Source organism: Hyperolius riggenbachi, chromosome 3, assembly GCF_040937935.1.
Source record: "Hyperolius riggenbachi isolate aHypRig1 chromosome 3, aHypRig1.pri, whole genome shotgun sequence".
Lineage (NCBI taxonomy): Eukaryota > Metazoa > Chordata > Amphibia > Anura > Hyperoliidae > Hyperolius > Hyperolius riggenbachi.
The window spans coordinates 379650496-379667537 of NC_090648.1; positions in this window are offsets into that span (position 1 = coordinate 379650496).

A 17042-nucleotide genomic window follows, 5' to 3' on the forward strand; every position below is an offset into this window, starting at 1 on the left:
GAAGTAGGTGCGCACAGTGTAAATTGCCAAAGGGGCCATCCAGAATAAGTAGCCAGATGTGACCCCTCCCCAATTCAGAATAGCAATCTACCTTCTTCAGGTGTCCCCACCTCTATGATTAGAGCACCTTCTCTCGTCATGTAACCAGACGGAAGGTCATGTGACAAGGCAGGGCCCTTTAAGTTATGCTGAAGATCTGCTATAACGCGTATTTGTTTATGTGCAGAATAATCCTGTTTAATGACAATTGGAGACAGTAATGTTTTTATTTTTGCAGGTATGCTGGGGTGACAGAGTTTTTGTCATCTTGATGATGATATTAGCAGTATGAAATGACAACCAGTCACAAGGTTTTACTTATTACTTCTGTACAAATTGTCCCGGATGAATATGATAAAAAAAAATCATTTCTGACCTGAAATGCAGAGACACTAAAAGCCATTTTCCAAGATGTATTTACAGAATGCAACTTATAACAGGTAAGTGAAATGTATAATAGGCGCAGATCAGAAAAAAAAACCTCATATCCCCACATCATGCATGCCCCCTGCCATTACCAGGCTAGTGCCTTTCTTGCCTTGCCTTTAATCCTGCTCTCCCTAAAGATGCCCATACCAGGGCTGTGGAGTTGGTAAAAAAAAAATCAACTGGTACCAGGTACCCAAAATTACTCAGACTCTTCGTCTCCAACTCCACAGCCCAGTCAGGAATATGGAGAGGGTAGAAAAATCATCCAACTTCGACTCCTCAGTTTATGAAGCCACCAACTCTGACCCGAGGTACCCAGAAATTGCTTTGAGTTCACAGCCGTAGCCCATACATCTAGCAATGTATGGGCAGATCTGTCTGTCAGATATCTGTTGTCTGTCCCATACACCACAGGCCAATTCCTGATCGATTTCTGCATGAAATATTTGGCGAATTGGCCACGTGTCCCTGCCTTGCTGTCCTCATAATGTCAGGTGTCCCCCCACTCAAATCCTTGATTGGACATGTGAAGTAAAATTGATAGTTTATAACAAAATGGCCACCTGTAAGCCATATTGCACACTTCTTTTATAGCATACATTTATCCTTAGAAATAACAGGTTCTCTCTCTCTCAGGTTGGTATCTTGCCTTATTGCAAACAGTGCATATGACACATAACATACATGCTGGTTTGGGGGTCCTGAGCAGTGGCAGTGCTCGGGGGCCCCGTTTGTCATATGCACTTCTACCAGCTCCCTGCAGCCGTCCTGTGTCCACGCCGCTCCTTAACGATTCTCCCTTCCCACACCACGGCTGAGTTTCGTTTTCGCCCTCGGGCCGCTGCGCCTACCCAGCTCTGGCTATCCGTATGCTTGTCTGTGTTGCTGTGCGCAGTAGCATCCTGCGCAGGATGCTATTGCGGATGGCAACGTGATATGACAAGTATACGGATGGCCAGGGCTGCGCAGGCACAGTGGCTGCTGACTCCCAGTTGAGTGAAAACGAAACTTGGGCGGGGGAACGGAGGATCATTGAGTAGTGGCGTGGGCACAGGGCAGCTGCAGGGGTCTGGTAGAAGCCCCAGGTAAGTGGATCATTTGGTTTAAGTTCCCTTTTAAAAAAAAAAAGTCCTTCATGCTGTTTTTTTTTTTTTTCTGAGTTTTTCTTCTTGCTTTTCTAGCATCAAGTGAAAATCGATATCGCAAATCGAAATTGCAATTTGCAGTTTAAAAGAAATCTACGGGCCCTTTTTACACTGGCTGCAGTCCGCTTCAAAAAGTGAATTGCAGCCGTTTTGCCGATCGCTAGAACACTCATTTCCCACTAGTGCATATCGCTTTTTCCCCACATGCAATTGTCGGCTTGTGTGATTCTCACAACGATCATGCTTAATTCCTAATGGCTATATGGCGCAACAGCTGACTCGCGTTTGTGTAACTCAGCAATGTTGCCCAAAGGAATCAGGTCCATTGCGCATGCACAGGATGGCCACAGCAATGCAAGCACGATTGAGGGACGCTCAACTGGAGCTGTGCAGGCGCACTGGCCCGGCGACTGGATAGTCGCCAAAAACTGAACTAGCTGGCTGCAGGGGAGCAGAGGATTCTGCAGGGGGCTGGTGGAAGCCCCAGGTAAGTGAAACTTTTTCTTTTACTCGATTAAGGTTCACTTTAATGTGCCCATACACCTGTCAATCTGCCACCAAATGGACCATCAGCCTGATTTCTCTTCTGCTTGATTTCAGATCTAATCTGTTCTGAGAGGATTCTGTTGCCTGCCCACTCAGGGCTGGTGCACACCGAGCGGCTTTTTGGGCGTTTTCAGATCCGCTTGCGGCTGCGGATCTGCTTGGTCAATGTATCTCAATGGGGTGGTGCACACCAGAGCGGGGGGCGTTTTGCAGAAACGAAAAATGCCTGGGTGAGGCATTTTTTGGATTGCGGGTGCGTTTCTGCCTCAATGTTAAGTATAGGAAAAACGCAAACCGCTCTGAAAAACGGCACTTCAGAGCGGTTTTGCAGGCGTTTTTGTTACAGAAGCTGTTCAGTAACAGCTTTACTGTAACAATATATGAAATCTACTATACTGAAAACCGCAGCAGCAATCCGCAAAACGCTAGCAAAACGCCATAGAAAAATAAAAAAAAGCGTTTAAAAATCTGCTAGCATTTTGCGGATCTGCTAGCGGGTTTTGGTGTGCACCAGCCCTCACTGCAGATTTCAAATAGATGCAACAGTGTCGCGTGGAACAGAAGCTCACAGTGAGGTCACTGGAGGAGGCCAGGAGTCGCGCCAGCGGACAGGTGAGCCTTTAACACTTTGTTTCTTAAAAAGAAAAAAAAAACACTGCTCAGGTTCTTTTTTTAATGCATATTAGTTTTATACACTTATACTCAAAAAACAAGAGAAATGGAATGTTTAATATGAACGTGGGGACTGCGTGTGCAACGGGAGTGAGCTGATGCACATGTTATTCTTTTTCCACCTGTTTGTGGTCTATGCCTCACCTACTCTATTCCTTCACTATTTATGCATTATCTTGTGCATTCTTCTTCTGCACAATGCAGTTTCTTGACCTACTGTTATTATATTTTTGTTATAACTTTTTGCAGCATATGTGGCTGTAAGTGAGCTGCTTGGCTTATCTCCTTATTTTTTTTGTGATGACTATTTTGACTTTTTGATCAGCTCTGAAATGTTGAAATTTTGTTACTGATATTAATGCTCCATTAGTGATCACCCCTTGAAGTCATCACATAGTTGTATTGGTAATTGTGTTGTGACCCTCCTAGTTTTTGTGTGGTTTTAATTGTCATGACTACATAGTACACATGCGCACTATGTAGGCATGACATCATGTGCAGAGTGCTCCTAGACATGGGTGCACGTGCACAATCAAGGATGCGTGCCACCTGGCCAGTGGATGCTAATTAGTAGCGTTTACTGATGCTGGCAGTGGCTTTTACTGCTGGCAAAACAGAGATAAGTGTGACAGCGAACCTGGAGAGCCAGCGATCACTTCCTGGATGCATCTTCTACCTTGCTGAAATGGGACATCCTTGCTACATTTGTAGGAGGCCAAAGTTAACGGTCGATACACAGGTATTATTCACTGAACAACATCATTAGATTTGTCATATTCTTCACTGAACACTGTCAGTGAAAATCAACATCACACTCTAGCTTTATCTTGATACTGATGAAAACGTTTTGCAGGTTTTGTGCAAAATGTCTTGAAAAACCTTAGTAAAGAAGAACAAATGGGCATCATTTTATTTTTTGTACATAAAGATATCTTCTATAAATAGGCCTGTAAGGGTTAACTTGCATGCTGTGACCTGCCACCATAAGAGAGCTGTAAGTCCATAAAATATACATATTGCTAACTGTCTGTGTCCAGATGTAGATTTGTGGAGGTTTATTCCTAAATAACAAATGTATGAAATATGTGTTTGATAAGATATACTTTACACTGCAATGTTATGCATTGTTTAACCACTTCCCTACCACGCTATTTTGTGCTGATCGGTGCTGCGTGGGCTCTCCAGCCCGCAGCACCGATCAGCTAGCAGCCAGGCCGATCAGACTTCCCCCCTTTTTTCCCCACTAGGGGGATGTCCTGCTGGGGGGGTCTGATCGCCGCCGGCTGCTTGCACTTGCGGGGGGGGCTCTTCAAAGCCCCCCTCCACAGCGCTTCCTGGCCTCCTTCCCCTTCCCTCCCTCTCCCTCCCCCTGTGAGCGGCGCAGGACGGATTTCCGTCCTGCGCCTGATGGGATAGGCTTTAGCCTATCAGATACCGGTGATCCCCGGCCAATCAGAGGCCGGGGATCACCGATCTCCTCTACGTATACATGTAAACACCGGGGAAGGTCTTCCCCGTGTGTTTACATTTACCCTGCGAGCCGCCGATCGGCTTGCAGGGTGTTCACGGAGACACCCTCCGGGAACTGACATGGAACGGCCGCTCATACGAGCGGCCGTTTCCATGGAATACACTTCAGGATTCAGGGGCGTGTATATACGCTCCGAGAATCCGGAAGTGGTTAAGGAAGACCATGCATGGCCCCAAACATTTGTCCTCTTATTCACAGGTCATGGGATATCAGTAAATGTATATTCACATGAAGTGCAGCTTTTCAAATTATTACTACTCTTTCACATGGATGTAATCCAATGTTTGCACTGACTTGCATGGTTATTGTACTAATTATCTGCTTTGTGACACGCACGAGTACTGTCGCCTGTAGCAATCAGGCCTCCAAGTGGTAAATTTAGTGTGTGTGTGTGTGTGTGTGTGTGTGTGTGTGTGTGTGTGTGTGTGTGTGTGTGTGTGTGTGTGTGTGTGTGTGTGTGTGTGTGTGTGTGTGTGTGTGTGTGTGTGTGTGTGTGTGTGTGTGTGTGTGTGTGTGTGTGTGTGTGTGTGTGTGTGTGTGTGTGTGTGTGTGTGTGTGTGTGTGTGTGTGTGTGTGTGTGTGTGTGTGTGTGTGTGTGTGTGTGTATATGCACCTTTACATATGGAAATAGTTTATATGAGCCTGAATTCAGTGTCTACTCTGTCTTTTAAAAGTGCTGCAGAGGTGAAAGTGTCGCCCTGGCCGCCCCAATGCATGCCAGGGGATGTAGTACATTAATGTACTAAATCCCCCAGTGTGCATTGTGGCTGTCAAGGCAACACTACCATTGTTGCAGCTATAAGCTGCACTTTCAGAAGATGGAGCTGCCTGTTTAAATGAGGAACTAGAGAGCAGCCCCCTGTAGGGATTTAAAGCGGACCTGAACACAGAACATCCTCTCTGATCTAAAAAGATATGCAACAGCATAATAACCTTTTAACCTGCTGGGCGTTCCGATTCCCGTGGCCCTTTTTTTTCATATCATGTAGCTAGCCTAGTGCTAGCTACATGATTCTCCCCTTGCTGCTGACTCCCTCCCACCCTTCCGATCGCCGCCGGCGATCACGCCCATAAGGAAATCCTGTTCTGAACGGGATTTCCTTCAGGGCTTCCCACGGAGTGACGTCATAGATGTCGTGACGTCACAGGAACTCCCGATCCACCCCAAAGTGCAGCCTGGCGGTGATTGGCCAGGCTGTGCACGGGGTCTGCGGGGGGGGGGGGGGGGGGGGGCCTCTTTCGCGTCAGGGATTGGCGGCGAGCGGGTAGGACACGCAGCAAGCAAAGTGCTTGCTGCGTGATTTAAAAAAAAATTATTCAAATCGGCCCAGCGGGGCCTGAGCGGTGCCCTCTAGCGTCTCTGGACGAGCTCAGCTCGTCCAGAATGCTAGGGAGGTTAAAGCGAAACATTTATTTCTTACAGCTGATACAAATCATGTAATAAATCTGCAGTGTGTCTACTTTCTGCTTTCATGGAAGCAGACATATTGTTAACACCATGTGCTTTTAAATGAGCTTATCTGCCGTGGCAGTCAGGTGACACTGGGAGAGATCAAAATACAACTTGTGATTAGACACAAATGAGGGGGAATTAGACAGGCTAAACCAGGCATGGGCAAACTTGGCCCTCCAGCTGTTGAGGAACTACAAGTCCCACAATGCATTGCAGGAGTCTGACAGCCACAGTCATGACTCAAAAAGGCAAATGCATTGTGGGATTTGTAGTTCCCTAACAGCTGGAGGGCCAAGTTTGCCCATGCCTGGGCTAAACTCTCTAAATACATACAGGGTGCATTTTACTCTGTTTTCCTGTGTAAGAGTTCAGGTCCACTTTAAAGGACAACTGAAGCAAGAGGTATATAGAGGCTGCCATATTTTTTCCTTTTAGGCAATACTAGTTACCTTGCTATCCTGCTGAACCTCTGCCTTTAATACACTGAGGTCGCATTCACAGTGGGACGTTGCGTTTTAATGCGGTGTTAAAGTCGCAGCGGGTCTACGTTAAAAGGTAACGCACTGCAGGCAGTGAGTTAACAAAACACAACATTTCTCAACGCGACTTTAACGTCGCACTGTGAACAACCCATAGGTTTAGCATTGCAGTGCGGTAAGCTGCATTATAAGACTTTATAACACAGCTCTGCAATGCGGCACTGTGAATGCGACCTTAGCCATATAGACCCTAAAACAAGCATGTATCAGATCAGGTGTTTCTGACATTGTCAGATCTGACAAGATTAGCTGCATCCTGGTGTTATTCAGACACTACTGCAGCCAAATAGATCAGCAGGGCTGATTTTTCCTACCAGGAGCTAATGGAAAGTATTAAATCAGCTAAACCAGGTAAAAGCCCAGGCCCTGATGGCTTCACAGGAGCATTCTACAAGAAATTTAGTACCCTTCTTGCCCCCCATATGCTTTCAGCATTTAACTATATATCAGCTGACCAATCCTTCCCTGCACAAGCGCTCAATACACATATAACGGTCATACCAAAGCCGGATAAAGACAATGCATTGTGTGCTAACTACCGCCCAATCTCTCTTATTAACTTAGACCTCAAATTTTTCTCCAAAATGCTGGCTGAAAGATTAAAACCAATCCTACCAGATATTATCCATAATGACCAAACAGGGTTTGTTACTAGGAGAGAAGCGAGAGATAACACCCTGAAGTCAATATCCGTGATTCATAGGGCTAGGACAATGGGAAGTCCATTGTGTATGGTTTCGGTGGATGCGGAGAAGGCCTTCGACAGGGTCCACTGGCAGTTTTTAGAAGGATCTCTAGTTCAGAGAGGCCTAGGAACTAAATTTATTGAAAGGGTTATGGCATTATACAGTAACCCCTCTGCTCACGTTAAAGTGAATGGGACCCTGTCGGAGGCCTTCCAGGTCCGAAATGGGACAAGACAGGGGTGCCCACTGTCTCCCCTCCTTTATGTTATTTGTATGGAGCACCTTGCTGTGGCCTTCGCAATAACCTTTCCATCCAGGGTGTTGCTTTGGGTGACACATCAGTCAAACTATCGCTTTTTGCTGATGACCTTCTTATTTATGTCTCTAATCCCATAATTGCTTTCCCTAATATACTTAAAGAATTAACGGAATATGGTAACCTTAGCAACTTCACAATCAATCTCTCCAAAACTGAAGTACTTAATATCACCCTCCCAGAACATGTAGTCCAGACATTAACTGCTTCCTTCCCTTTTCGATGGCAGTCTACTAAAATTAAGTATCTTGGAGTATATATTTCTAGGAACCCTTCTGAATTGTCCAGGTTGAATTTTCCCCCTTGGTGGCTAGAATTCGTCAGGACTTGGAACGATGGAGATCCCTTCGTCTTTCCTGGTCCTGCCGAATATATGTGTGATCAAAATGGACGTCCTGCCCAAATCGCTCTATGTCATGCAAGCACTGCTGATTGGGCTCCCAAGTCCCTTCCTCAAGAAACTCCAGACTGATTTCTTACACTTCATTTGGGACAGAAAGCCACACAGGATCAACTTTAAGCTACTAAGCCGTCCCAAAGTGGGTGGGGGTATGGGCATACCTGATATTCGTCTTTATTATTACGCAGTTATCCTAACACAAATCCTGGACTGGTTTCAGAGCAGACAGTCCAAACAATAGGTCATACTGGACTCTACCTTCTCAACGAGTGACCCAAGGGCCTTATTATGGATACCACCCTCCCAGAGACCAGGGAGGGAGAATATGGCGTTGGCTCCCCAGTTTCTTCTCAAAGGATGGGACATGATCAGCAAATCATTTAAATTGTCATCTATTCCTGGCCCCCTCTCCCCTCTTCTAGACAACCCAGCTTTTGCTCTGGGAATGCATTCTTATAGCATATTGGGTTGGGATAGAGAGTTTTGGCCACCGGTGAGACACTTAGTGAATTCGTCAGGTCTTAAGGAGAGAGGGGAAATTGGGGACCCATCATCAGCACATAGAATCAACTGGTTTCTTTGGGAACAAATTAAATCCTTCTATAATTCACTGACTCCAAGCACTAACATTCTCCGAGGGCTTACATCCTTTGAGTCTCTCTGCTCTGCCTCGCTCTCTACTGAACACAAAATTTCTACCATGTACACTGAGCTCATTGGATATAACAGCACGAAACAACTACTTTCTCTTACAGACAAATGGGACAGGGATCTAGGTAAAGGACTAGAAGGTGAACAATGGGAAAAAATATTTGCTTTAACACACAAATCCACCATTTCCGCTTCCCTCCAGGAACGCAATTATAAGATACTGGCCAGATGGTACAGATGCCCCGCTCAAACCGCTAAATATAAAACTAATGATACTGATCTATGTTGGAGATGCCAAACAGAAACCGGTTCCTACATTCACATATAGTGGAATTGCCCATTAATAAAACCTTTTTGGGAAAGCATATTTGCTCTCAACCATTCTTTTTACCTACAGAGGCGCCAGAGTAGAGTAAAACGTTTTAAAAACCATTTAAAAGCAGAGGGGGATGTTAGGGTGGACTTACCTCCCTCTTACAAAAAAGAAAACTCACTCGAGTCTCGATAAAACAGAATTAACAAATAATTTATTCAACTCCACAAATGCAATGCGTTTCGCGGGCGTGACCCCGCTTCCTCAGGCAAAAATTGGAGCACAACTCAGTGGGTCAAGCAGTAGGTTTGTCAGAGGCGCTCAAACCTACTCCCCTTTTTTGTAAGAGGGAGGTAAGTCCACCCTAACATCCCCCTCTGCTTTTAAACGGTTTTTAAAACGTTTTACTCTACTATGGCGCCTCTGTATACCAAGCTTTTGCTGATCTTCTAGTCCACCCTGGGTGGAGGGGTGCATCCCCATCTACTATCTACAGAGAGCGACTTCTTAACCTGAGTGGGGTCAGGTCCTAATGCTCCCCACCTGCATTTAAAGTGGTTGCCTATGGGTAACCCGTGTTTGTGAGTATATACACATAAGATTGTATTGAACTCTTCATTTTACCTAACAATACTGCACCATATTGGGCTCTCGATTCTCTTCTTGTTTTCAGCTTAAAAAATAAACCGCTCAGTCTGCTCCTGCGAAAGTCCCTGCAGCATTAATTACTATTCCCCCTCTAGGTTGCCATGGACACCAGGAAAAGGCGTAATTCGGCAGCCAGCTATTGCTGATGGCTGAATTACGCAGTTTTTAAAATAATTAGGGGTCCAAAATTTGACGGTGGCCAATAACTGTCTGAGCGCCGTTATAGCCATAATTCCCATTACGGCTTATGGCAACACATGCTGCGCCCAAATTTCCCAGTGCCTATGTGTTCTGTTTCACACACAGTTTCGAAAAAATGTTCCCTTCAAAACAAACTCAGTGCTGCGCATTGAAGATATACAGTGGTTTGCAAAAGTATTCAGCCCCCTTTAAGTTTTCCACATTTTGTCACATTACTGCCACAAACATGCATCAATTTTATTGGAATTCCACGTGAAAGACTAACACAAAGTGGTGTACATGTGAGAAGTGGAACGAAAATCATACATGATTCCAAACATTTTTTACAAATAAATAACTGCAAAGTGGGGTGTACGTAATTATTCGGCCCCCTGAGTCAATACTTTGTAGAACCACCTTTTGCTGCAATTACAGCTGCCAGTCTTTTAGGGCAGTGTTCCCCAACCCTGTCCTCAAGGCCCACCAACAGTGCATGTTTTGTAGAAATCCACAGAGGTAGTTAATCAGCTCTGTTACAACACTAACTACCCCACCTGTGATTGTCTGTGGTTTCCTGCAAAACATGTACTGTTGGTGGGCCTTGAGGACAGGGTTGGAGAACTCTGTTTTAGGGTATGTCTCTACCAGCTTTGCACATCTAGAGACTGAAATCCTTGCCCATTCTTCTTTGCAAAACAGCTCAAGGCTTTGGAAATCTTTTTGTAGCCTAAGCCTGCTTTAAATTTCTCAATAACTTGATCCCTGGCCTGTTTTGTGTGTTCTTTGGACTTTACGGTGTTGTTGCTCCCAATATTCTCTTAGACAACCTCTAAGGCCCTTACAGAGCAGCTGTATTTGTAATGACATTAGATTACACACATGCGCACTCTATTTAGTCATTAGCACTCATCAGGAAATGTCTATAGGCAACTGACTGCACTCAGATCAAAGGGGGCTGAATAATTATGCACACACCACTTTGCAGTTATTTATTTGTAAAACGTGTTTGGAATCATGTATGTTTGGAATCACTTTGTGTTGGTCTTTCATGTGGAATTTCAATAAAATTGATTCATGTTTGTGTCAGTAAAATGACAAAATGTGGAAAACTTCAAGGGGGCTGAATACTTTTGCAACCCACTGTATGATTATAATTATATGATATCGATTCCTTTGTATATTGATTAGCCTGATGCTGTACGCTTCTCTGTTCTCACAATTTGCTGACAAAAGCTGATCACAATATATTTGATTGCATATATACATGGTGCATTGGTCATTTATTTATTTAGTTTGAATGAAATCAAATAAAGATGTGTGAGCTTCCTGCTGCAGTAAAAATGTGGAGTCATCCACTTTGCTCTGATGGCCTACAGCGAGGAGAGGTGACCGTCTGTTAGGCTACCTCGACTGCCCACCTCCTCTGTAGACCCCTCTGTGATTGAGGAGCTGGGTGGAGGACATCACCTCTTCCAGGGGTCCCACAGGTGCACCACTGCAGTTTGAGCACCGCTCTTAGAAGAGTCAATGCCATGTTGTGATTTCACCAGGATTACTCCGGAGCTGTCTTTGTGCTGTGGTGCATCTCTGGAAGCTGTAGTCATCACAATTATTATTTTAGATAGATTATTATTATTATCATTGAATCATTTAGCGCCAACATATTCCATAGCGTTGCACAAAGTAAGAAACAATCATGGGGTATAAAATAATACAGACAATGGTATACAGCCATATACGAAAATCAGAGTTGGTACAAAACACAGAATTGGTAATGACAGTGTCAAAATTAATATGAATAAATCTGTACCACATTTCAAGACAGAAAAGGGTGAGAGAGCCCGGCCCTTGCGAGCTTACAAGATAAAGAAATGGGGGGGGGGGGGGGGGACAAGAGGTGGGGTAGTATACAACTTTCATACCTAGTAGCAGTGTGTTTAGGTTATCTAGTAGGAGTACAAATAAATGAACATGCTAATCAATATCATATATTAAAGCAACATAATGTACAGGTCTATGCTATGGTCTCATACAGTGGTGTATACAAAATTAGATCACTCTGCCTGGTTCATGATTGGACGTTTATGCTTTGTTCACACTGGCTCTTTGTGTACTAATATAAGGACTACCGTATTATCCTGCTGCTCTTTGAAGATATATGTTCATGAGCCACATCTATGAGTGATCTCATTTTGAATACACCACTGTATGAGACCATTGTATATAGCTGTACATTATGTTGCTTTATTATATGATATCGATTGCTTTGTATATTGAATAGCCTGATGCTGTACGCTTCTCTGTTCTCACAATTTGCTGACAAAAGCTGATCACAATATATTTGATTGCATATACGTGTGAGCTTCCTGCTGCAGTAAAAATGTGGAGTCATCCACTTTGCTCTGATGGCCTACAGCGAGGAGAGGTGACCGTCTGTTAGGCTACCTCGACTGCCCACCTCCTCTGTAGACCCGTCTGTGATTGAGGTGCTGGGTGGAGGACATCACCTCTTCCAGGGGTCCCACAGGTGCACTACTGCAGTTTGAGCACCGCTCTTAGAAGAGTCAATGCCATGTTGTGATTTCACCAGGATTACTCCGGAGCTGTCTTTGTGCTGTGGTGCATCTCTGGAAGCTGTAGTCATTAGAATTATTATTTTAGATAGATTATTATTATCATTGAATCATTTAGCGCCAACATATTCCATAGCATTGCACAAAGTGAGAAACAAACATGGGGTATAAAATAATACAGACAACGGTATACAGCCATATACGAAATACAGAGTTGGTACAAAACACAGAATCGGTAATGACAGTGTCAAAATTAATATGAATAAATGTGTCCTAAATTTCAAGACAGAAAAGGGTGAGAGAGCCCGGCCCTTGCGAGCTTACAATATAAGGAAATGGGGGGGGGGGGGGACAAGAGGTGGGGTAGTATACAACTTTCATACCTAGTAGCAGTGTGTTTAGGTTATCTAGTAGGAGTACAAATAAATAAACAGGCTAATCAATATACAAAGCAATCAATATCATATATTAAAGCAACATAATGTACAGCTATATGCAATGGTCTCATACAGTGGTGTATACAAAATTAGATCACTCATAGATTTGGCTCATGAACATATATCTTCAAAGAGCAGCTGGATAATAGTCCTTATATTAGTACACAAGGAGCCAGTGCGAACAAAGCACAAAGCATAAATGTCAAATCATGAACAAAGCAGAATGATCAGTCAATAATGCAATCCAAGCAGCAGCCAAAGAGGAGAATCTTTTACCCTTTGAAAAAGGTTGTAATCCGAAACAGTGCTGTCAGGGTACTTGGATTGTATTATTGACTGATCACTCTGCCTGGTTCATGATTGGACGTTTATGCTTTGTTTACACTGGCTCCTTGTGTACTAATATAAGGACTACCGTATTATCCTGCTGCTCTTTGAAGATATATGTTCATGAGTCACATCTGTGAGTGATTGCATTTTGTATATGTTATGGCCAAAACCAGAAATTGGCCAATTCTAGAATTGGCCGGCCATTTCTAGAACTGGCCGATTTGACGTCAGCCAAAGTCCAAAATGCTTGGAATTTCTGACATTGGCCGGCCAAAGTCAGTCGGCCAAAGTCCAAAACGTACAAATCCCAGAACATCCCGTGTCCTGTCCAGCACCATGAATGGCACTCGGAACTTCCTCTCTGCTCTGAAAGTGAAACAAATCCTGCAATAAATCTGCAGGGTGTCTTCATCCTGCTTTCTTGGGAGCACATTTTTTAACATCCTGTGCTTTTAAATGAACTGCTCTGCTGTGGCAGTCACACAGGGTAGAGATCAAACTACAGTGGTGATTAGTCACAGATGAGGGGGGGATGTATGGCTGGGGGCATTTTGCATGGCCTGGAGCTTCGCATTGGTCTGGCGGGGGGGGGGGGGGGGGTGGCGGCGCTTTGCATGGCTGGGGGGTCTTTGCTGGCCGCTTTGCATAGCTGGGGGTGCTTTGCTGGGCACTATGCATGGTTGAGGGGTCTTTGCTGAGGGGCTCTGCATGGCTGGAGATTCCTTGCTGTGCATGGCTGGGGGGGGGGGGGGGTCTTCGCTGGGTGCTTTGCTGGGGGAGGGGCTCTGCATGGCTGGAGGGGGGAGGGTCTTTGCTGGGGGGCTCTGCATGGCTGGAGGGGGGGTCTTTCCTGGGTGCTTTCATGACTGGAAATGCTTTGCTGAGCATGGCTGGGGGGGGGGGGGTCATTGCTGGGGAGGCTCTGCATGGCTGGAGGGGGGGTCTTTGATGATGGGTGCTTTGCATGGCTGGAGGGGGGGGCGGATTTGCATGGCTGGGGGTGGGCTTTGCTGGGTGCCTTTTAGGCTGGGGTGCTTTGCTGGGCAGTGGGCTGTGGTGCTTTGCGGGGCTGGGGGGGGGGGCTTTTCTGGAGTCTGCCTGCGTTACTCTGACCTCCGATCAGGGCAACAGAGAGGCGGAGGGAAGCAGCGCGCACGCTACTCGCCCGGACTTATACACTTCATATGCGGAAGTGTTACGTGATGTCACTTCTGCATTGAAGTGTTTGCGTCCTGCGGGTCGCGTGAGCTGCCTCTCTCCGCCTCTCTTCTGGTCGCCTTGATCAGAGGTTTGAGTAGCGGCAGCGGGGGGAGGAGCGATGAGCGGGGCTTCCTGGGGAGATGAAAGCAGCTGGCGGCGGGGAGCGGTGAGCAAAACTTCGGGACTTGGCCGGCCACATTAAGTTACAACGCGTTCTGGCCGGCCAAAGTCCGATATGCATGCCCGTTCCGCACATTGGCCGCAGGAGCCGGCCACTTCGCATTCTGACCGGCCAGAACCCGAAGTGGCCAGACTTCGGGTTCTGGCCGTAACATATACACCACGGTATGAGACCATTGTATATAGCTGTTCATTATGTTGCTTTATTATATGATATCGATTGCTTTGTATATTGAATAGCCTGATGCTGTACGCGTCTCTGTTCTCACAATTTGCTGATGAAAGCTGATCACAATATATTTGATTGCATCTATACATGGTGCACTGGTCATTGTTTTTTATATATTTAGTTTGAATGAAATCAAATAAAGATGTGTGAGCTTCCTGCTGCAGTAAAAATGTGGAGCAAGGAGAGGTGACCGTCTGTTAGGCTACCTCGACTGCCCACCTCCTCTGTAGACCCCTCTGTGATTGAGGAGCTGGGTGGAGGACATCACCTCTTCCAGGGGTCCCACAGGTGCACTACTGCAGTTTGAGCACCGCTCTTAGAAGAGTCAATGCCATGTTGTGATTTCACCAGGATTACTCCGGAGCTGACTTTGTGTTGTGGTGCACCTCTGGAAGCTGTAGTCATCACAATTATTATTTTAGATAGATTATTATTATTATCATTGAATCATTTAGCGCCAACATATTCCATAGCATTGCACAAAGTAAGAAACAATCATGGGGTATAAAATAATACAGACAACGGTATACAGCCATATACGAAAATCAGAGTTGGTACAAAACACAGAATTGGTAATGACAGTGTCAAAATTAATATGAATAAATGTGTACCAAATTTCAAGACAGAAAAGGGTGAGAGAGCCCGGCCCTTGCGAGCTTACAATATAAGGAAATGGGGGGGGGGGGGGGGGGGGACAAGAGGTGGGGTAGTATACAACTTTCATACCTAGTAGCAGTGTGTTTAGGTTATCTAGTAGGAGTACAAATAAATGAACATGCTAATCAATATACAAAGCAATCAATATCATATATTAAAGCAACATAATGTACAGGTATATGCTATGGTCTCATACAGTGGTGTATACAAAATTAGATCACTCTGCCTGGTTCATGATTGGCCGTTTATGCTTTGTTCACACTGACTTTGTGTACTAATATAAAGACTACCGTATTATCCTGCTGCTCTTTGAAGATATATGTTCATGAGCCACATCTATGAGTGATCTCATTTTGAATACACCACTGTATGAGACCATTGTATATAGCTGTACATTATGTTGCTTTATTATATGATATTGATTGCTTTGTATATTGATTAGCCTGATGCTGTACGCTTCTCTGTTCTCACAATTTGCTGATGAAAGCTGATCACAATATATTTGATTGCATATATACATGGTGCAATGGTCATTTATTTATTTAGTTTGAATGAAATCAAATAAAGATGTGTGAGCTTCCTGCTGCAGTAAAAATGTGGAGTCATCCACTTTGCTCTGATGGCCTACAGCGAGGAGAGGTGACCGTCTGTTAGGCTACCTCGACTGCCCACCTCCTCTGTAGACCCCTCTGTGATTAAGGAGCTGGGTGGAGGACATCACCTCTTCCAGGGGTCCCACAGGTGCACCACTGCAGTTTGAGCACCGCTCTTAGAAGAGTCAATGCCATGTTGTGATTTCACCAGGATTACTCCGGAGCTGTCTTTGTGTTGTGGTGCACCTCTGGAAGCTGTAGTCATCACAATTATTATTTTAGATAGATTATTATTATTATCATTGAATCATTTAGCGCCAACATATTCCATAGCATTGCACAAAGTAAGAAACAATCATGGGGTATAAAATAATACAGACAACGGTATACAGCCATATACGAAAATCAGAGTTGGTACAAAACACAGAATTGGTAATGAAAGTGTCAAAATTAATATGAATAAATGTGTACCAAATTTCAAGACAGAAAAGGGTGAGAGAGCCCGGCCCTTGCGAGCTTACAATATAAGGAAATGGGGGGGGGGGGGGGGCAAGAGGTGGGGTAGTATACAACTTTCATACCTAGTAGCAGTGTGTTTAGGTTATCTAGTAGGAGTACAAATAAATGAACATGCTAATCAATATACAAAGCAATCAATATCATATATTAAAGCAACATAATGTACAGGTATATGCTATGGTCTCATACAGTGGTGTATACAAAATTAAATCACTCTGCCTGGTTCATGATTGGCCGTTTATGCTTTGTTCACACTGGCTCTTTGTGTACTAATATAAGGACTACCGTATTATCCTACTGCTCTTTGAAGATATATGTTCATGAGCCACATCTATGAGTGATCTCATTTTGAATACACCACTGTATGAGACCATTGTATATAGCTGTACATTATGTTGCTTTATTATATGATATTGATTTCTTTGTATATTGATTAGCCTGATGCTGTACGCTTCTCTGTTCTCACAATTTGCTGATGAAAGCTGATCACAATATATTTGATTGCATATATACATGGTGCAATGGTCCTTTTATTTATTTAGTTTGAATGAAATCAAATAAAGATGTGTGAGCTTCCTGCTGCAGTAAAAATGTGGAGTCATCCAATTTGCTCTGATGGCCTACAGCGAGGAGAGGTGACCGTCTGTTAGGCTACCTCGACTGCCCACCTCCTCTGTAGACCCCTCTGTGATTGAGGTGCTGGGTGGAGGACATCACCTCTTCCAGGGGTCCCACAGGTGCACCATTGCAGTTTGAGGTCCGCTCTTAGAAGAGTC